The sequence below is a fragment of the Mus caroli genome, unplaced genomic scaffold (assembly GCF_978045245.1).
Source record: "Mus caroli unplaced genomic scaffold, Mus_caroli_1 scaffold_5, whole genome shotgun sequence".
In the NCBI taxonomy this organism is placed as follows: Eukaryota; Metazoa; Chordata; class Mammalia; order Rodentia; family Muridae; genus Mus; species Mus caroli.
The window spans coordinates 37598377-37620537 of record NW_028227260.1 but is presented as its reverse complement, the minus strand read 5'-3'; positions in this window follow the sequence as shown (position 1 = coordinate 37620537).

The window sequence follows — 22161 nt, the reverse complement described above, 5'->3', positions numbered from 1 at the left end:
TCTTACATGAAAGATAACATGCGGGGATGTGAAATGATGCAATCCCTTTTGCAAACAAAAGATTAATCATGAGTGGGTTCCCAAATGATCTAGCAATGCCAAGCACAGACTGTAACACTGAAAATGTATTGTCGGGGAAAAAAAACCCTTGCATGTAAATGTTCATGCCAGCATTATTTATGCAAGCCAGAAAGTGGAAGCTACCAAAATGACTTTCAACTAATAATAGATAAGTAAAATATGGGTCACACATAGACACAGCTTCATTATGCATACTGTAAAATATTCCTCGGCCATAAAGAGGAACAGCTGAAAGCCATTCTGCATGTAAGTATTGGTGAAGCTTGAACACATTCTTATAGTATACTCACAACAGAGAAAGCTATATATGTACAGAAAATTGATTTAGGGTTATTAGAAGCTTGGAGAAAGGTGAACTCGGGTTTATCATTAGGATTTCAAAAATGGCATAAACCTGTCAAACAAAAACCCCCTACTTGAATAGTTTAAATGAGTAAATTTAAGGCTTGTGAATTATAGCTAAACAAAGCAGTTTCTTAAGCTGATAATATGAAGTTTTTAAAAGAAGAACCAGTGTAAAATGTATGCTTTTATTTTATTTGAGGATATTCCCTCCGTATACTCTAGAAAAAAAATGCCTTTATCTTATTTCTCCCATCAGACAGTTAAAATGCTTCTACTCATTTTCCAAAGGAAATGACTGTGTTTAAATTTGAAGAGAAAAAATTAAATCAAAGATTAGCTTTCAGAAACAAGCTTGAATATCTTTTTTAATAGTTTCTGTGCTGCTGTTGTCTTTTTTTTCTAATTACAAAAGCAGCACATATTCACTGTATGAAATTTGGAAATTTTGGAAAACACATAAAAGCCCAGAGAGAAGAAAGTAGAAATTATCTGCTTCCTTGCCACCCAGGCTTATACAGTTTTATGTGTGACCACTTTCTAATTTGGGGATAGTTACATGCTTCCAAATTTTTATCTCTACAATTATTTATGTAAATAAGTCTTTTGTGTATCCTCAATTATTCCCTTAAGATAAATAACTAATGGTGAAAATTCTGGGATAAATATCTATCTATCTATTGGTAGATAGATAGATAGATAGATATCCTCCAAATGTCCTTCAGAAAGGTTATGACAATGTGTAACTCCACCAAAAGACAGGTTTTGTTTCTATTTCAACCTGGCCAAAAGTGACTATAATGACTGGTTTTTAATTTTTTTAAACCTTGTTAATGACCATCAGGGTATTAATTAAGCACATGAGTTAAATGATGTCTGTTGGCCAGTTTTATTAAGTTCTTGGTCTTCTGTTGTGTGTAAATGGTCTGCTTATCTCTTTGTCATTGTATTAATCTGTGAGAACTCGAATAGACTAATAAAATGACAATATCAGCATTTTTTATTCTATATGCTCACATTTTAAATGCCATCTCCACATATACAGCACTACTGTGATTCAATGGAGTCTTTATGTCTTCCTCGAGGCAAAAATTCTCTAAAATTTAAAGTAGGGGGGAAAGGACAGAAATATGTCTTTTTCCTTTCTTTCCACCACATACTAGAAGATATAAGGAACCCACAAATGATCTTAAAAATAAATGGACCACGTTATTAGAGAAATAATTCAGTCTCCCTTATGGGTTCATTAATGGCCGCTATAAACACCTTTGTCCCATGTCTCTCTGCACATCTAATGCTTGTTTTAAATCAATAGCCCTGGAAGCTTAAGAACTGCTCAAACCCTCTCTTTCCACCAACAACTCAAACCAATGCTTTCCTCATTGTTCTATGCTCTTTAGTCCTTGTGCTTACAGAGCAAAGTCCTGAGTATCTGATCACCTCATCTACTTACATAGAAGAGAATATTTTCACTAAAATGTTTGTAAATAACGAAATTAACTGAGTTGACATTCTCTTGACAACCTAGTAATGTGGATCAGACCATCTTCCTGGAACCTGAAACATACCTGTGAGAAGAAGATTTTCTCCTTCTTACTACACAGAGTACTTGGGAGACCCATTGAATATGTCCATGTTGAACCATGCAGTAGCATGAGGTAGGGAGTAACTCAGGTCGCTGTTATTGATTTAGGGCTGCTTGAAGGTCCTAGGGTTCATGTATTTATGTATGACCTACTAGCGCATGAATTTTGTCCCCTCTTCATCATTGCATTGAAGTTCCTATACACTAACAATGCACATACTATAGCCCCCAAATGTAATGAAAATGGTGCTTCAGAAATAATTAAATTCAGATAAGGTTGTGACGTTGGGACTCTTGTGATCATATTTGTGTTCTTATTGGAAAATGAAATAGACACTAGTACTATCTCTTTACATTGTGAAGACATTCTGATACAGAGGTCAAATACAAGCCAAGAAGAAATCCCTCAGCATGAATCACATAGAGGAGCTCTACTGGCTGGTTTTGTGTGTCAACTTGACACAAGCTGGAGTTATCACAGAGAAAGGAGCCTCCCTTGAGGAAATGCCTCCATGAGATCCAGCTGTAAGGCATTTTCTCAATTAGTGATCAAGGGGGAAAGGCCCCTTGTGGGTGGGACCATCTCTGGGCTGGTAGCCTTGGGCTCTATAAGAGAGCAGGCTGAGCAAGCCAGGGGAGGCAAGCCAGTAAAGAACATCCCTCCATGGCCTCTGCTCAGCTCCTGCTTCCTGACATGCTTGAGTTCCAGTCCTGACTTCCTTTGGTGATGAACAGCAATGTGGAAATGTAACTTGCATCTTGGTCATGATGTTTGGGCAGGAATTAAAACCCTCACTAAGACAGGAGCACTTTAGCTCACCCTTTCCAGTTTCTAGAACTGTGTAAAAATAAACTTCACTTGGACAAGTCAACCTGTCTTATTATTTCACACGCAGCCAACAATTAATACCAGAAATCCACTCATTATGAATTTATACCAAATGTCCTCAGTTCATATGCAAGCAACCACATGGAGGAAAAGTTATCTGTCAATGAATCACAAATGCCAATGAAATGTATCTGACACCTTTCATAGGGACAGCGATAGATAAGGCATAGGAGAAAAAGAAAATAATTTTTACAAAGTGCTTGATGTGGCTATATGAATTGGATCTCAACACAAAACAGACTCAATAAGCTCATAATCCTTTTCAAGGTAGGCATTGAAAAGAAATAGCTGCCAGTATATTCACAATGTTGGTTCAACAATGCTGCTGAGTAAGACATAGTTATTTTCTAGTAGCTAATAATATGGCTGGTTTTGGGTTCTTTTGACCTAGATAAGATTTCTCTTCACTCACCAAGTCAAAGAGAAAATCAAATACTGAGGGTTTTTCCCCCACAATTTCATAAGAGAGCTTTTTAAAATAACTCTATTGGCCAGGAGAGTTCTAAAGACTTTCAAATACGTCTGCCCAATCTGTGTCTTGTGGACTGCATGCATCACCAAGTAGTTATGAACATGCCCCAATGCATTTTTTTTTTACAGTTTTAATTTTTTTCCAATTTTTATTAGGTATTTTCTTCATTTACATTTCAAATGCTATCCCAAAAGCCCCCTATACCCTCCCCCCACCCTGCTCCCCTACTCACCCACTCCTACTTCTTGGCCCTGGTGTTCCCCTGTACTGGGGCATATAAAGTTTGCAACACCAAGGGGCCTCTCTTCCCAATGATGGCCGACTATGCCATCTTCTGCTACATATGCAGCTAGAGACACAAATTCTGGGGGTACTGGCTAGTTCATATTGTTGTTCTATCTATAGGGCTGCAGACCCCTTCAGAGGGGGTACTTTCTCTAGCTCCACCATTGGGGGCCCTGTGTTCCATCCAATGTGAGCATCCACTTCTGTGTTTGCCAGGCACTGGCATAGCCTCACAAGAGACAGCTATATCAGGGTCCTTTCAGCAAAATCTTGCTGGCATATGCAATAGTGTCTGCGTTTGGTGGCTGATTAGCCCCAACACATTTTTAGACCACAACATCATATTACAGTGTGAAAAGGTTGGAAAACTCTGTGATTTACATATTGAAGCTAGCTAATGTTTTGAATCACCCATCAGGGTAGCTATCATTATCTTTATTTTACAGATAAGGAAACAAAAGGATAGCAAAGAGGCAAAACCAAGACTTGAATTCAAATCTGAGAAACACAAAAAAATTCATGTTCTAATTCATACTTTGGAGACATTTGTGCATTGGTAAAGTGCTTGAGCAAAAGACAATTGTTGCTCTTGTGTTTCTGCTTTCCTGCTAAGTCAGATGTGTTTTTGAAATAGTTAATCTTCATTTTCAACTTGACTAAGAGTTAGAAGCACTTAGGAGATATTGAGGCTTGCCAATGGGTATGGCAATGAGGCAGGCTATTTCTGTAAATTATTACCTAAGAGGGAAAACCTGTTACAAATGGAGTTAATACAATAATGCAGGCTTGGAACCCCACAAAATAAAAACAAAAGAAAAATGAAGCAATGCTAACAAGGGATGGACACAGCCTTTCTTTGCTTCCTGGTCTACTGTGGCATGAACTGCTCTGTTCTACCACACCACACTTTCCCTGACATGATGGAGAAATCCATCCAAAAACATGAGCCAAAACGAATCCTTGCCCTTAAGTTGTCTCTACTAGATATTTGGGCTATGGGTGACAAAATGCTAATAAAGTTCTTTTAGGAATCATTGAAATGTGTATGTGGAAAACTTCTCAAGAGATTTAAAATGGTTAGGAAAATGAGTTTTGAAATCAGATGAACTTGGACTCATTCACTAACTCTGCCATGCATAAGCTCTGTGAATTTCAGCAAGTCCCTTAAGAGCCCTGAGCTTCAGTTTCTTCATCTCTAGAAATCTATTGGAAATAATGATCCCTACTTCTTAGGGCCTATGAGTGTAGAAATTTTGTAAAGCACTAATGACAGTGCCTAGCACCTCCCAAGCCCTCAACAAGTACCACATACTGTGGGAGCTGGAGAGAAGGGCTTTATAGTGACTCCAAGGTTAAACTCCAGTTTGACATTATGAGTACCAAGAAAAATACAGAGGCTCTAACCCAACAAGTGTACTACCAGCAAACACGGAAAGCCTCCTCTTGAGAAAGGGAGCCAGGCAACAATCACCCACAGAGTCAGACTCAACAAATGACAGCTGCAGCGCCAAGCTGACCGACAGCTCAGTCTCTGGCATGATGGGAATTGGACTGAAGAGGGAATAGGGTGGGTTGCTACTAGACAGTAGCTCAGCCTTCACTGTCATACCTAAGGAGACTCCCCTTTAAAACCAGGGAACAAAGCTGTCCTCATCTTCAGACTGTTTATCTTATTCGCCAGAAGTTTGTTTATAATAAGCCTTAGGGAACTCAAAGGGTAAGACTTAGTTTTCTCATCTTCATAGGATGAAAACAAAATAAGGAAAATATGCTTATATTCAGAGGCAAAAATTCTAATTAATTCATTAAGCGAAGGTTCAGTTTATTTTGAGGCATTAACTGAACTTCCCTGAATACAATTTCCTGTGAAATCAGGGACAGTAGGGATTGCTACAAGGAACAAATACAATGTTGCATATGAAAGTGCTGTGCAAACTATAAGGAATATATAAACTGTGACTATGCTAATATAGACAAACATATGCAAAGGAAAACACTACGACTCAAAATTGAAGCAGGGGTGTTTGAAACACTAACTAATGCTGAATTATAAATCGTGAGCCATGATCGTGTTGTTGTTGTTTTGAGTTTCAAGGTTTTAAGAAAATCAGAGATAACTTGAAGTTAGTGAAGAAGTCAATGGAGATTCGTGGGGAAAATTTTAAGACAGCTTGAGGGCAGTTTTCAGGTCTGTAGATGGCAGTAGTTCTTCAGGATGTTTCATGTCTCTATAAATCACAGGGCTTTCCTTTTTCTTCACTTGAGTTAGGGGGAGAATAAAGAACCCCGGAAATGATGTGCTCCCAGGTATCCGAAAAAAGTGTAAAGTGTGTGCAGGTATATATATATATATTGGCCTAAAAGTATGAATCCCAACCCCCAACCCTTGCATAAATCTGTCTCTGCCTTCCCTGGATCCCCAGCTGAGCCCAGGCAGCCAGAGCTGCATTGACAACATGTGGCCACTAGGGGACCTCTTAGTGTTTTCCCCCTAACTTCATGCAAATAAGTTGAAGCAGGGCTATTTTTCTCTGAGAATGGCTAAAATATTTCAAAACTGACCTCCCTGAGAAGCGAAGGAAAACCAACCTCGAAATAAGCAAAAGCGAGTCGAGAGCAGAAACTCCTATGAGTTCTGACAGCATTAATGGTATTTCTCTACTTTCATTAACTCTAATTATATAACTTGGCAGTCACCTCCTGAAATTTACATGAGCATGTTCTCCAGCCAAGAAATTCCACTTTTAAGTTTCTACCCAGAGCAATTCTTGCTCATGAGCAGAACTGGGCATTTATAAGCATCCTCACTACACTACTGTTGGTAACCGCAGAAGGAGAGTTGGAGGCACAAAGAAAGAGAAGTAGGGGGAGCACAAAAAGTAGAACATTAACTTTATCTGACTCATCTAAAGAATGGAATACTGTGCAGGTGTGTAAGACGAGATAGGTCTGTTCATAATAACAACAGAAAGTGCTTTGACACACATTGCTCAATGTATAAAACAAGTTTTAAAACGACACATAGAGTAGGATGTTATTTATGTAAAGAATACAACACCCAACGATATACTTTTGTTTATATATGAGTATAGAGTAAAGCTCATATAAAATTTTAAGACGCTGCACATCACACTGGTGGTGGAAGGTACATTAAAGGGAATCTTTGCTTTTTTCCTTATTGTGTGATTTTAAATGAGAACATATTTCATATGTTTGTGATTTCACTTTCAATTTAATAATACCAGTAAATCCCAGCCACAGACCAGAAACTCAAGGTAGGTTGGGACTAGCACTCTAACAGCTCAAGGACATCTGTGCAGCAATAGTGGGTGCATGGTATCCACTTCAGTATAAAGTGCATACCACTTAAGACCGTGGCCTTCCTAGTTTCCTTTTGAAGTCTGGTTGAAATTTCTCTCTGCCACTGGTACAGTGGTTCGCAGCCATCCCAATGTTCCAATCTTTAATAGAGTTCTGAATGTTGTGGTTACCCCCAACCATAAGTTTATTTTATTGCTACTTCATGACTGTAATTTTGCTACTGTTATAAATTGTAATGTAAATATTCTTGGAGATTGAGGTTTTTTAAAGGAGCCATGACCCACAGGTTGAGAAATGCTGCACTAGTAGAATCATTTAATTCACTAAAATCCATCAGGGGCTGGAGAGATGGCTCAGCGGTTAAGAGCATTGACTGCTCTTCTGGAGGTACTGAGTTCAAATTTCAGCAACCATATAGTGGCTCACAACTACCTGTAATGAGATCTGACACAGTCCTCTGGTGTGTCTGAAGACAGCTACAGTATACCACATAATAAATAAATAAATAAATAAATAAATAAATAAATAAATAAATAAATAAATAAATAAATCTTTTAGAGGCTGGAGAGATTTTGTTTGTTTGTGTGATGGTTTGTATATCCTTGGACCAGGGAGTGGCACCATCTGGAGGTGTGGCCTTGTTGATAGGTGTGACCTGGTTGGAATGGGTGTGTCACTGCGGGTGTGTGTATAAGATCCTCACCCTAGTTGCCTGGAAGTCAGTCTTCCACTAGCAGCCTTTGGATGAAGACATAGAACTCTCAGCTCCTGCTGTGCCATGCCTGCCTGGATACTGCCATGCTCCCACCTTGATGATAATGGACTGAACCTCTGAACCTGTAAGCCAGCCCCAATTAAATGTTGTTTTTTATAGACTTGCCTTGGTCATGGTGTCTGTTCACAGCAGTAAAACCCTAACTAAGACAGTTTGTTTTTCTTTTTTTTATTAAATATTTTCTTTATTTACATTTCCAATGTTATCCCCTTTTCTAGTTTCTCCTCAGTAAACCTCTTCATCTTTCCCCTATCCCCTCCCCCTGCTCCCCAACCCACCCACTTCCATTCCTGGTGTGAGCATTCCCCTATACTGGGGCCTAGAACCTTCACAGGACCTAGGGCCTCTCCTCATGAATTGGTTTTACTCCTTTGTGTACCACAGCACTTTATTCATTTTTCTCTGTACAGTGACACATTGCTGGGACCTAATGCTTTTATTTAACAGTAGAAAAACAAAATTCGTTGGGCAGGAAGGAAACCATCAGCATGGGCACTGGGTCCTAAGGCTTGGACTTCCCCACCCAGGTTGGCAAGACGGTGTTGACAACTAGTTTGGAAACCCTTGCCTGCCTCAAGAAATCCTGGAATGGTCAGCTTTGACATTAACAGGCTTCACAGATCCCCTTACAGGGCTCACACAAACCCTCCAGGCTATGGGTTTGTTTCTCTTGCATATCATGTTTTTCTCAGTCAACAAGTCACCACTGAACCACATTGACTAAGTATGGCTTAAACCATGATAGATATGTACAGGGTATTAAACAAATACCAGCAAAACAGTTAATGGGAAATCAAGGTCAAAAATCAACAACTTCTACAATATATACTTGATATCAGATGTAAACTTCAAGGGCAAACTTCTTCTTCAAGGACAAACTTCTTCTTCTTCTTCTTCTTCTTCTTCTTCTTCTTCTTCTTCTTCTTCTTCTTCTTCTTCTTCTTCTTCTTCTTCTTCTTTTCTTTTTTTCTTTTTTTCTTTTTTTCTTTTTTTCTTTTTTTCTGAGACAGGGTTTCTCTGTGGAGCTCTGGCTGTCCCAGAACTCACTCTGTAGATCAGGCTGGCCTCAATCTCAGAAATCTGCCTGCCTCTGCCTCCCAAGTGCTAGGATTAAAGGTGTGTGCCACCACTACCCGGCTAAGGACAAACTTCTCAGGGGCTTATTTCAGTTTCGCGATGCTAGCCTGAGGTATGTAAATTTGCTAGGGCAAATTGATACTTCAGAATCTGGCCATGGAAGAGATACCTGATGCCTGCTTAATCCATCTAGAAGCATTTGCAGAGGAAGATGCCGAGGTCCAACTCATCATACTTCTGGTTGCTGATACATATCTTCTAGAAGGTGGGTATCAAAGCCAGAAGAGAAAAATCTACTGCATACTTTTGCTCAGGGCAACAATGATCATGGGCTTCACCATGCTTGGTGCCAGACCTGTGATCTCCTCTTGCATACTGTCAGTAATGCCTGGGTGCATAATAATGCTACCAACCAGCACTGAGTTGGTTTATAAGTCTTTGTTGATGTACACATCACACTTTATCATGGAACTGAGTACAATCTATGGATATCACAAAACTCTATAGCCAGAAAGGAAGGCCAGAAGTGGATTCTGGACAAAGGAACTGCTTGCTCTTCAACACTCATAATCACCTACCCATCAAGCAGCTTGTAACTTTATACCAAGGTCAACAAGGAAGAAGCCATGGTCATTCCTTACTCCAAGTCATACTTTACCAACCAAGTGGAAGAATATGGGCAACTTTGCACATGCCAAAACCATCGTCAATGAGAAGCACTGTGGTTTGTTCTTCTACTGTGCTCCATAGAGAATGGGGCAAATAAACCCAAGAGGGCACAGTGTAGGTCAATTTGAACAGTGTAAGTAACACTCATCGGTTGCATCTGTGTGCCCACTATTTGTTAGGAGATGAAAATAGAATTAACAGATAAAAACATACATAGCCCTTCCTATGATCTTGAGGCTGAAATTAGTGTTCTCAAGTGGAAAGAACTTAAATTCAAGACTGGATGGGATACATATCTCAGTTTCCTTGTGTATAGAATGGGATAACAATGCTGCCAAGCTGATAAGGCTGTACCAAGTGTTCAAGAATATAAAATAAGCAACTCCTAAAATTAAAACAATGGTTTCCTAATAAGAAAGCACTTTCATACTGTGTCGGGCACTATTCTGTTTTATACCTATCAACTAATCCAATACTATGTACACCACAATAAGCCATGCCTGGTGACAAGACCCCTGATACTTGGTTAAGCTGAGGCAGGAAAACTGCATGCCCAAAACTTGCTTACAGTGGACAATTTAAGGGCAGCTTGGGCAACTTCAAGAAATCCTGTATCAGAATATAAGGTAGAAAGAGAGCTGGAGATATAGCTCAGTGGCATAGCATCTGCGCAGAATGAGCAAAGCCCTGCATTGCACCTCCAGTCCTAAAGAATGAAAACAAAATTATGCCAAAATAGGGAAACTGAGACCCAAGTTAACCAACTTTCCCAGAGTTTCTCAGGATCTGAACTAAGCAGTCCTGCCCCAGAATCTGTATTGGTTATCTTGTTTGTAAGTGTTTGTTCTGTTGTTTTGTTTTTTGTTTTTTCCTGTTTTATGACAGTAAGACTTGAGCACAGTGTCTCTCTCATTCATGCTAGGCCAGAGTTTGTGTTTTGAGAAACCTTTTTTTTTTAAGTCCTATTAGTAACTCTGAAGGGTGTCTCTTTCTCTTCCATGTTCTGTAATCCATTTGACTTTGCTATCATCTACTGAGTAGGCACTTGTTGAAAACCTACAGAATACCGTGTATTGTCTTGGGCAGAGTGTCATAGCAGTGAAAACATAAAGTCATTTTAGGAGAAAGTCAGGTCTAATTGTTGATTCTGAGCTGACACGGAGTTGTGACACCTAAAGGGTCTGCCTGCGTTGTTGTTATTTGAGTAAGAGCCACACCCTACTTAGTTCATTTACAGGGGAAAGATTACAGGTGGCTCTGACCTCTTTTTGGCACCCTGTCTCAAATATATGATCTCACCACATTCCAACTAAGTCAGTATGACATGATTAAAATAGTTCCACCATTTCAGGGCCATCCACTCTATGCATGCCTGGCACTTTAGGCCCAGGCATTCTGCTATATACTGTGCCACAGACTATAAAAGTAAGTCAAAAGGCTGAATGCAAGTAATCCAACCATGAAAAATGTTCTGTAAATTAACAACACTGATATGGGCCCTCTCATGAGCCCCACTTCAATTTCCCTTTTGCAGCTACTTGATCCAGTAAACTCTTTTCTTTTCTTTTCTTTTCTTTTCATATTAAAGCTTTATATTTTCTTTTTTATTGGTTATTTTCTTTCTTTACATTTCAAATGTTATCTCCCTTCCCAGTTTCCCCTGTCCAAGCCCCCTATTCCATCTCCCCCGCTTGCTTATATGAGGGTGTTCCCACACCCACCTACCCACTCCCACCTCTCTGCCCTAGCATTCCCCCATGTGGAGGCATTGAGCCTCCACAGGACCAAGGGCCTCCCCTCCCATTGATTCCAGATAAGGCAATCCTCTGTACATATGTAGTGGGAGCCATAGACCTACCCATATATATGCTTTGGTTGATGGTTTAGTCCCTGGGAGCTCTGGGACATCCCTCCCACCACCCCCAGTAAACTATTTTCAAGCATTCATTGAGTAAGGATTCTCCAGGCCTCTCCTTCCAGACATCCCTGATGGATCTTATCAAGTGAATGCATAGATTCTAGGGTCAGAGACTTTGAGTTGCATCCTTAGCTCTGCCACTCATTGTCTATGCAACAATGAATCTTGGTTTCCACGTGATTATTCTTACTTCTTAGAGCTACTGTGAGGACTTAATTACTTAATCATATAAATTTATGACAAAGATACAAATGTTTGGTAAATGTATAAGCATATAAACACTTTAATAGAAAACATGCTGACTATTCTTCAGGGTCCTGTCATTGGCTTTCTCCTCACTATTTGTATGCTCTCTTGGAAACCTCTACTTCAAGGTTTCAAACACTGGCAACATGTCAGTGGCTCCAAGATTTTCAGTCAGCTCAGCGCTGTCTATGTGTTAAGTGATAGTCTAATTATTAACTAAGGAGACTATTCGGAATTATGTAAATCAGTGTAACATAGCCTTTCTTTACAAGGTCTACTGAATCCCACAAACTAGGGAGATGATACATTGCATGAGAGTACTTGTCATGAAAGCAGGAAGATCTGAATTCAATTATCATCACCTATGTAAAAGCAGAGCATGGCAGAGCAAGAACCCACATGTCTGTAATCCTAGTGTGGGGAGGCAGAGACAGGCAAATCATGAGAACTCCCTGGATAACCACCTCTGTCTTGATCAAGTGCAGTGAAAGGTCCTGTCTCAAAAAAGCATAGAGAACAATAGGGAAAGCTATTCAGCTTATTCTTCTGACCTCCACAAGCATGTAACCCACACACATACATCACATGCACACTCGCACAGACCACCAAAACGATATTACGGAAATCATAGAGGAGATTGCCACAGAGTAGCAGTGAGCAAGTCCGTGACACTAGTCTCTGACAATGCTCTCAAAGGACGGGCGCCACAAGCTTTCTTGTTAAAACAAGAAAGTCTATTTCACTTAGCCTAACATAAGGATTGAGATTATGAAAATAGAACGGGGAACACGAAAGAAGGTGGAAAGCTGGAAACATGAAGTTAGAATGGGGGCGAATGAGAAGGAAGGAAGGAAGGAAGGAAGGAAGGAAGGAAGGAAGGAAGGAAGGAAAGAAAGAAAGAAAGAAAGAAAGAAAGAAAGAAAGAAAGAAAGAAAGAAAGAAAGAAAGAAAGAAAGAAAGAAAGAAAGAAAGAAAGAAAGAAGGAAGGAGACAAACAAGAGTGGTACAGGAAGGCAGCAGAGGGCAGTCAAGAAGAAGGATCAATAAGAAAAGCATGTATGTTAATTTTTACAGAGCAATAAACAAAATATATTTAATCGGTTTTCAACTTGTGGGCCACAAGAGTGGCCTCCTCCTCCACATGAGTCACACATCAGTTATACTGTGTATCAGATATTACATTATGATTCATAACTGTAGCAAAATTACAGCTATGAAGTAGCAATAAAAATAATGAAAATAATCATATGGTTGGAAATCATCATAACATGAGGAACTGTATTCAAGAGTTACAACATTAAGAAAGTTGAGAAACACTGTTTTTTTTTTTGTTTGTTTTTTTGTTTTTTTGTTTTTTAGTCAGACATGCTGGTACATACCGGTAATCCCAGTACTCAGGAAGCTGAGGCAGAAGGATTTTGAAAGTTAAGCCAGCCTGAACTGCATAAATTCTTGTCTAAAAAATGTCCACTGAGACAAGTAGTTCGCATACTCAAATAGCTAATTTGTGATTTTAATCCCGTTTCTTATCTTGCCACACATCAGCAATTGGGAGCATGTGGGCATAAAATACCAAATACATCTTTAACTAAATGTTCCTCAAACATTCAACTTTTCTCCAGTGAATAATGATAAACTTATGTGCCTGTCCTTTGAGAACAGGGTCAGAGACTAGTGTCACGAACGTGCCCACTGCCACTCTGTGGCAATCTCATCTGTGATTTCTGTAATATCTACTCTCACCTCTTAGGTTCCAGGTTTGTTGTAATATGACTTGGGGCCTTTAATGAGTCTTCTGACTCCTGTCCTAGCCTTGGAAATATGGCTTTACTGCTTTAGCCTTATTTGCATTAAAAAAGGAATTCCACTCAAATCTTGGCTCCATAGATCCCAATCTATCCTTCATCAGAAACTGAGTTTGACAGCATCTTGCCTAGAGCCCTTGGTATTAGTGGCACCTTGTCACTCAGCCAGGATTAAAAATCTACATCGTTCTCTAGGAGGTGGGGGGATCTGCAACCTTATAGGTGGAACAACAATATGAACTAACCAGTACCCCTGGAGCTCTTGAATCTAGCTGCATATGTATCAGAAGATGGCCTAGTCAGCCATCAGTGGAAAGAAAGGCCCATTGGTCGTGCAAACTTTATATGCCTCAGTACAGGGGAATGCCAGGGTCAAGAAGTGGGAGTGGGTGGGTGGGGGGATTGGGTGGGAGAGCGTGAGGGGGACTTTTGGGATAGCATTGGAAATGTAAATGAAATAAATACCTAATTAAGAAAAAAAATAAAATCTACATCTTTTTGGCTGAAGTTGGAGATATAGTTTGGAATTTTGATCACTCTGCCCTCTAAAAACCTCTTCAAGTTAATACTGGATGAGAAACTGTTAACATGCACTTTGTACATGTTTCAACATGCAACCACTTTTCCACCACATTTTACTGCTCCAGAACTTACTTGATAAAGTGCAAAATGCTGGACTTTGACCTATATCTGAATTCTCAATCACAAGAGAGTTTTGTTTGTAATCTCCAGCTCTTTTACTGGGTCCAGAATTCATGGACTTTAGAATATATATATATATTCTTTTATCACAAAACTACTCCCCAATTGAATACTGGTACAAGAGCTGACACAAACTTCTATACTGATGTGTTATTGGTTTTTAAAGTCTTACTCATAGTTCCAAGATGTGCTGTCTACTTTTAATTGTCAACTTGACACAACCTAGAATTACTTGGGAATAAATCCTCAATGAAGAATTATCTAGTTCAGGTTTGCCTATGGAGATAACTGGAAAGGATTGTCTCGGTTGTCAGGTGAGGTGGGAATCTCTTAAATGTGAATGGCATCATTTTATGGGCTGGGTCCTAGAGTGTGCAGAAATGAAAAGAGCTAGCTAAGCATAAGCAGTAAGAAATCAAAAATGTGCTTCCTTTCCCACTGCTCTTAACTGTGGATGGGATGCTTAAGTACCTGCCTTTTGTGCTCCACAACAATGGACTGTAGCATGGACCTGTAAACTAAATATCCCCCTTTCTCCTCAAAGCTGTTTTGTCCACAGTATTCATCATAGCAACAGAAATGACATAGCCCCAAATGTGCCTTTATTCTCTAGTACTTCTGTCTTTCTTACCTACAACTTCTCATTTCCCAAACGAACGCTCCCAAACCATCACCTTACATTTACCTCAAACTTTTTAATTTGCTCAAATTGCAAAAGAATACAATCTCACTAATGTCAGCCACAGAGAAGTATTTGAAGAAAAATGAAAACTTTTCTTCATCAGCACTTTCCACTTTCTGCCACCACCCCAGAGGCAATGAGCAACTTCAAAGGGAACAGTATTGTGGCTCAGTCCAGAATTTTTTCCATGCATGTGCATACACGCTCATAATGTTTGAGGCATTTTCTTAAATTAACATGAGGTCATACCCTATATTTTATTCTACTTACATAGCTCATCTAAAATATGACATGGAGATTTCTCTATGGAAGTATATTGTATTTTCAATGGTAGAGTAGTATTTCACAGCCAAAAGATAATAATAGTCTATATAATCTTTCGACTGCAGATGGACCATTAGGTTATTTATAATCTTGCAAAACTATAAACATCCTTATACAGATGTGTAAGCATTTTTGTAAGTCAAATTACTGTATCAAAGTACATTTGCATTTTACAATTAAGTATAATGGTGCCAAATTATCCAACAGAGTGATTATATGCATTTAAATTCCTACCAATAATATGTAATAAGTTCCCATACCCTAGTCAACACTGCATGTTATTAGTCATTTTTATCAACACATTGGGCATATATATGATTTCTGTTTCATTTTGCATTCTCCTGATTACAATTGAGAAACAGCATCATTTCATGTGCTCATTGACTATTAGTATATCTTTAATGGATTGTATCTTAATAGCTTTGCTCATTTATCTAATATGCTACTAGTCACTTTCCTATTGACTTGTAAAAGCACTCAGTATATTATGCATCTATCTCTTATGTAATATAGTTCTCAAAACCTTAGCTAGAACAATTCAACAATAAAAAGACATAACGGGGATAAAATATTAAGGAAAGAATTCGAATTATCCCTATTTGCAAATAACATGACTCATTACTTCAAAGGCCCTACTGAGAATACTAGAAACCTCTGACCTAATAAATACAGTGAAGTTTCAAGAGAACAGCTAAATATAAAAAGTCAGGCCTTCATGTATACTAACAGCCTACTCTCTGAGAAAAAATATGAAATATATTCCATTCAAAATGACTTTTATCAAAATTCAGTATTTAAAAATATGTCTAACCAATGAAATGAAAGATCTCTACAAGAAATTTTTCAAGAAAAGAAAAAGGAAAGCACAGATGATAGTAGACAATGGAAAAATATTCCATGTTCTTGGATAGTCAAGATTGATACTGTAAAAAGTGTTTATGATAAAATTATTGTATTGAATCCATGTAATATCTATCAAAATGCTCATTTCATATTTCACAGGTTTAGAAAAAAACAAGAATCCCTATGGAATCGCAAAAAGAGCATGAACAGAAAAAGAACAATGCTGGAGGTATCCGAGCTCCCAACCTCAAATTATACTATAAAGTGATAGTAATCAAGACAGCCTAATACTGGGATAATCATGAACATATTTAGGTAGACCAATGGAATAGAACAAAGGACCTGGGAATAAAGCACCAAAGCTGTGTCCACTTGATTTTTGACAAAGGGAGTGTACTTTGGGAAAAAAAATATAGCCAATTCAACAAATGGTGCTGGCAAAACTGGATTTCTAACTTCAGAAGAATGAAATTAGATTCGCATCTTCCATCTTATACAAAAATCAATTCAAAATGGATCAAAGTCCTTGAATTAAATTTTTAAATACTGGAAACTGTAATAGAATATGCAGGATATACCCTTTGTGATATTGGGATAGGCAAGGACTTTTAAAATAGAATACCAACAGCATGGGAACTAACCCCAAATATCCACAAATAGGACTACATGAAAATAAATCATTCCTGTACAGCAAAGGAAAGAATCAGCAGAATTACCAGTCAACAGAAGTTGAGAAAAATCTTTTTCACCTACACTTCAGACAAAGGATTAATATCCAGAGTTCACAAAGAATTATAGAAATTAAATACCAATTAAATAAAAGTACAACAAACAAGCAAAAGAACTGAATAGACTTTTAAAAGAAATATAGATGGCCAATAACTATTCTAAAAAGTGTTTAACGTAATAAATAATCAAGTTAAATGAAAACTAAAAGTACTTAGAGATATCACCTCATTCCAGTCAGAATGGGTATCACCAACACATCTGAAAAATGTTGGACTTGTGGAGAGAAAGAGACCCTTATTCACTGGTGGTGGCAGTGTAATTTAACACAGCCACTGTGAAAATCGGGTTGGAGGTTTCTAAATATATTTGTACCCCAATGTTTATTGCTTCTTCATTCTCTATACTAAAAGAATTGGAAACAACTTAGTTGTCCATCAACAGATAAACAGATCAGGAAAAATTGGCATATATAAAATGGAATAATACTCAGCTCTAAAGGAAAAATGAAGTTAAAACTTTGCAAGAAAATGAATGGACTTAGACTGTTGATATGTGTTAAATGAGATCACACAGTCTCAGAAAGAAATATTCTCTCCCATATGTATAATCTAGCCAATGATATATGCATTTGTGTACATGTGGTACAGTATAACATGAAGAAAAGAGAAAAACAAGGGCTAAGTATAAAAGGTCAAGGAAGGGCTGAATATAGGGAATGCACATGAGTTTTGAAACAAGACATAAAGCTAATAAGTTTTTTAGTTCTAGTACTGTAATACTTTTTTTTGGTGTTGGTGGTGTTGGATGAGTACTTAAAATATATTTGATAGCTAAAGTGTAAAATTTAATGAGAAGCACCACAGCTTCAGCTCTAAATGCCTGTTCGCACTGAACAGAAGTTCCCTGAGTTGTGGAGAGTTTGAGTCTGGTTAATTTTGCTGTGTGATGTTTTTATTTGCAAGGTTTTAAAAATAAAGTTTATTAAAACATATGCTAATTGTTTATCTTTTTACATATATCTTGAATATTGCTTCCAATTTGTTTTCTGTCTTTTCATTTTGTTTCATGAGTCATATACCTAAATAAGTACACGGACCAGAAAGATAGCAGTGTTGTGCTTCTAATCTTGGTTAAAACATTAAAGAAAACCACAGTAATGTTCACCTGGTGGTTTAAGTATTTCAAATAAATGTTTAAAGTTTTGTTCATGGAAAAATATTTTGGTCATATGTCCATCAGTTTGAGACCTAGACTTGAGTAAGCCTTTGTTATTATTCAGGTGCCTATTTTTGTTCCTATTCCTTCACATATTTATTTTGTGTTGTAGAATTTTTATTTTTATTTTTATTTTGGCTTCTAGATTTTGTTTTATATCTTACTTATGATGGATTTGTGTGTGTGTGTGTGTGTGTGTGTGTGTGTGTGTAAGTATGTGTGAGTGTGTGTGTATGTGTGTGAGGGTATGTGAGTGTGTGTGAGTGTATGTGTGTGTATGAGTGTGGGTTTGTGTGTGTGTATCCTCAGTTTTTAAATAGATATCAAGAGCAAATAATACATTTACTATATCTCCACCCTTTGTTGACTTACTGAGTGGAAGCTTTTAAACAATAATTATAATAATAACAATAATAATATAACTGTTAGTATTTTATAATAATAACTATTATTTTATCTCCCAACTACTATTTACCCTCCCTCCTCTCCTCCCAGTCTCTCCTCCTCGCCTCACCTCCCACTGCCCCTCATCCACTACTCCTCTGTTTGTATTCAGAAAAGGACAGGTCTCCTATAAACTTAGTGTTACACACTCACAGAGAGAAAGAGAGACAGAGAGAGTAAGACAGAGAGACAGAGAGGGGGTGAGGGGAAGGGAGAGCAACAGCTTGGAGCAGACAATTCTAAATGGGGTGTCTCTATCAAATACCTAACCTTAGCATTCAGGGATCTTCACAGAAGAGGAGACAGAGTGTGAGAGCCATACGGGATAAAAGGCATCAAGAAAACAAGGTCCTTTAAATCAACTCTGCAAAGCTCATATGAACTCACAGAAACTGAGGCAACATTCACAGGGCCTGCACAAGTTTGTACCAGATCCTATGTATATATGTACATGTGTATGTGTATATGTATGTGTATATGTGTATGATGTATATTATGTATAGGTACATATATTATGGCTTTCAGTTTAGTGCTTTTAAGGGACTGCTGAGTGTGCAAATGAGTGGGTCTCTGATTCTTGTGCCTTCTCTTGGGCTCTTTTCCTTCTGTTAGTTTGTCTTGTCCAATTTATATGCGATGGTTTTTTGTTTTATTTTATTTATTTTGTTATATTTTTAAACGATGGTTAACAACTGAACTGGCACTTAAATCTTCTGTGAGAGGGAAAATTCATTTTTCTCCAGTGGAGTGAGACAGGGCAGGCCCCATGTTCAGGAGTAATTGGCCAATATACAATGGACTCCACAGTTTGGGGTTATTTTGGTGGTTTTTTTTTTTTTTTTTTGGATGAACTTTTATTTGGTTACAATTTGGTAGTTTTGGTTTTGGTTTTACTCTCTTTTGGGAACTTTTTAATTTTTTTCTTGCTCTTGAGGAGTTATATTGTTGTGTTTTGGTAGGAAGGAAGAGAAGATTTGGAATGACTTCGGGAAAGAGGAGAATAAGATCAAAATCTATTTAAATCTCAAAAATTGTTTTAAGTAACAAAATGTAATAAACTTGATATCATCATCTTTATACATTTTTGTCTGCTTCCTGTATTTTTGAAGTCATATTAGAAAAATCATTGCCCAGAGGAATATATGTTATTCTAGTAATTTTAGAGTTTTGTCTTATGTTTAAATTTTTAATCCATTTGAGTTTATTTCTTGTATGTAATATGAACTTACAATCCAACTGCATTTTCTGTTTGCAGATACCCATTTATTAAAAGGATAGTCTTTTCCCATGTGTGTTCTTGACACCCATTAAATTCATTGTTCTTTATAGCTGAATAGAATTCAACTGTGTCAATGTCCCATATTTTCATTATCCATTCAATAGTTAGTGGCTATGTAGGCTGGGTTCATTTCCTAGCCATTGTGAAGAGGGCAGCAATAAACAAGGATGTGCAGGTATCTCTACTGTAGGGTATATGCCACAGGTTGTATAGTGATGATAGTGCTAGAAGATGCTATGCAAGCTGTTATAGAAGAAAGTCTACACTTAACTGTAGTCTGTATGCTATGACACGAAGATGCCTGGCAAAATATACTCACTGGTACAATAGTGGTGCCAATAGAGGCTAACCAGTGACTTCTAGAATAAAATTGAGGTCTCCCTCACAAGAAAGAATACATGCTTACTGTCCTGGTTATGTGTTTTTGTCAGTTTGACACAAACCAGAATCATGTGGGAAGGCTGAACTTCCGCTGAGAAAATGCCTCCAATGGGTTGGCCTGTAGGAATTCCCTAAGTATGTGGAGTATATTTTCTTGATTTATGAGTTATGTGGGAGTGTCATGCTGGTCAGATAAATCTTGAATTGTATAGGAAGCAAGCCTTAGGAAGCAAACCAGTAAGCAACTCTTCTTTGTGGCCTCTGCTTCAGTTCCTGCCTCTAGCTTCCTGACTTGAGTTCTCTTCCTGATTTCACTGGATGATGGACAACAATTGTAATCTGAAGTAAACCCTTTCCTTCCCACATTATTATTATTTATTTACTTATTGGTCATGATGTTTATCACAGTAACAGAGATGTAAACTAGAAGACCTACCCCTTTAATACTGATCAAAATCCCATTGCTAAATTTGCAGGCCATATGGGATGGGGGAACCAACAAGTGATTCTGTGCCAAATGGACAGATCATTGAATTGTACTCCAAACAGGTTTTTACCCAAAGACTACTGCATCTCACAACCTTGATCAGAGAAACTTCTTTCTGTGGTGGGCAAATGGTCAAAGAGGGGACTCATAGGCAGTGAATAAGTAGCTGCTGAGTGTTTAACATCAAATGAGACATCTATGATGTCATCTTTTCTGAGGCCCTGAGGACCATTGCAGAAGACAAAATAGAAGGACGGTGGGAGCTGAAGGGTGGAGTATAGTGCTGTGGGGAAATACCACCTGGATTTGATATGAACCCTGCAACGATGGGCATGTAGTAGTTTTGATTGCTTGAATGGGCTGGGGGCGGGGGTGGGAAAAACATGAAAAGAGAGAGGTAAAGATAGGCATGGACCTAGGCTTCAACACATGAACTGGTAGAGAACATTTTCTACTGAAATCATAACATAAACACACACACATACACACACACACACACCTCAAGTATGCATGAGTTCTCAAAATCAATTACTCAGAGATTCTACACACAAACTACTTAGGACTTTTGGGTTATCCAGGGTGTGAATTAAAAACATGATAAAAAGAGTGAAACCATTAGTTATGCTTCAAAAGTAGTAGTATTTACTGTCTCGTTCAAGAACATATTCTAAGAAAATGAAATGTCAACAAATATTTGTGCACTAAAATTTGTATGGCAGAAGCTGTCTCACCAAATCTCATTTCTTCTTCTTCTATAGTAATTGAAGTAGCAAGCACATAGATGGTGTAGTTTTAAGCTTCACTTTCTGTATATGCCATTTCTAGCCCAGAGTGCTTTAGGAGTAGGCATACCAAACCCTGTATCATTTTCTTTTCCTGTGAGTTTGAATATAGGTGTTCAATGGTTATAATTTTCAGCAAGATGTGTAGAAAAAAAAAGCTCATCTGCATTCTTACTTGACTTTATTAAGTAAAACTGTGACCTGACTTGCAATTCTTTCCATTAATTGAAAGAAAAACAAAATTTTCTCCTTTTGCATTTAGTCAGCTTATTTTTTTTAAACAGAAATTGGCATTGTCCCAACTAATGCAATGCAATGCAGTGTCATCAGTATTAAGAAACTATCAAAACAATCCAGCATTAGAGAACTTCCAAAAATGGAAAGTGCTGTAGTTCTCATAAAGAATGCTTACAATAATTCAGAAGGACTTGTTATGTAAGGTAAAATGAGAAAGGAGGACACGCATACACAAACACGTGCAGTGTATTCTCTATGGTGAAAGGAAGATACTTTTGTAGTTAAAAAGACCCAGTGGCTGCCTTCTGGTGAAAAATAATGTGTGAGCTTTTCTCAATTGATTCTTCTGTGTAATTCCCAATTTTTTCTATAAAATTATAACTACAATGATAACATTCATGATAAGAACAATGTTATCATCATAAGTAATCATGAAAACATGAAAAGGAATCTGAAGATTCCATAAAGAGACTGACAATGGTTAGTCTACAACGCTTTTAGATAAAACAGAATGCAAAGCTGCAAATGTGTGAAATGTGTTCTTGCCTTTGGATGCAGATCAGAAAAGGGGAGGTCAAGCTTCTGTGTTAG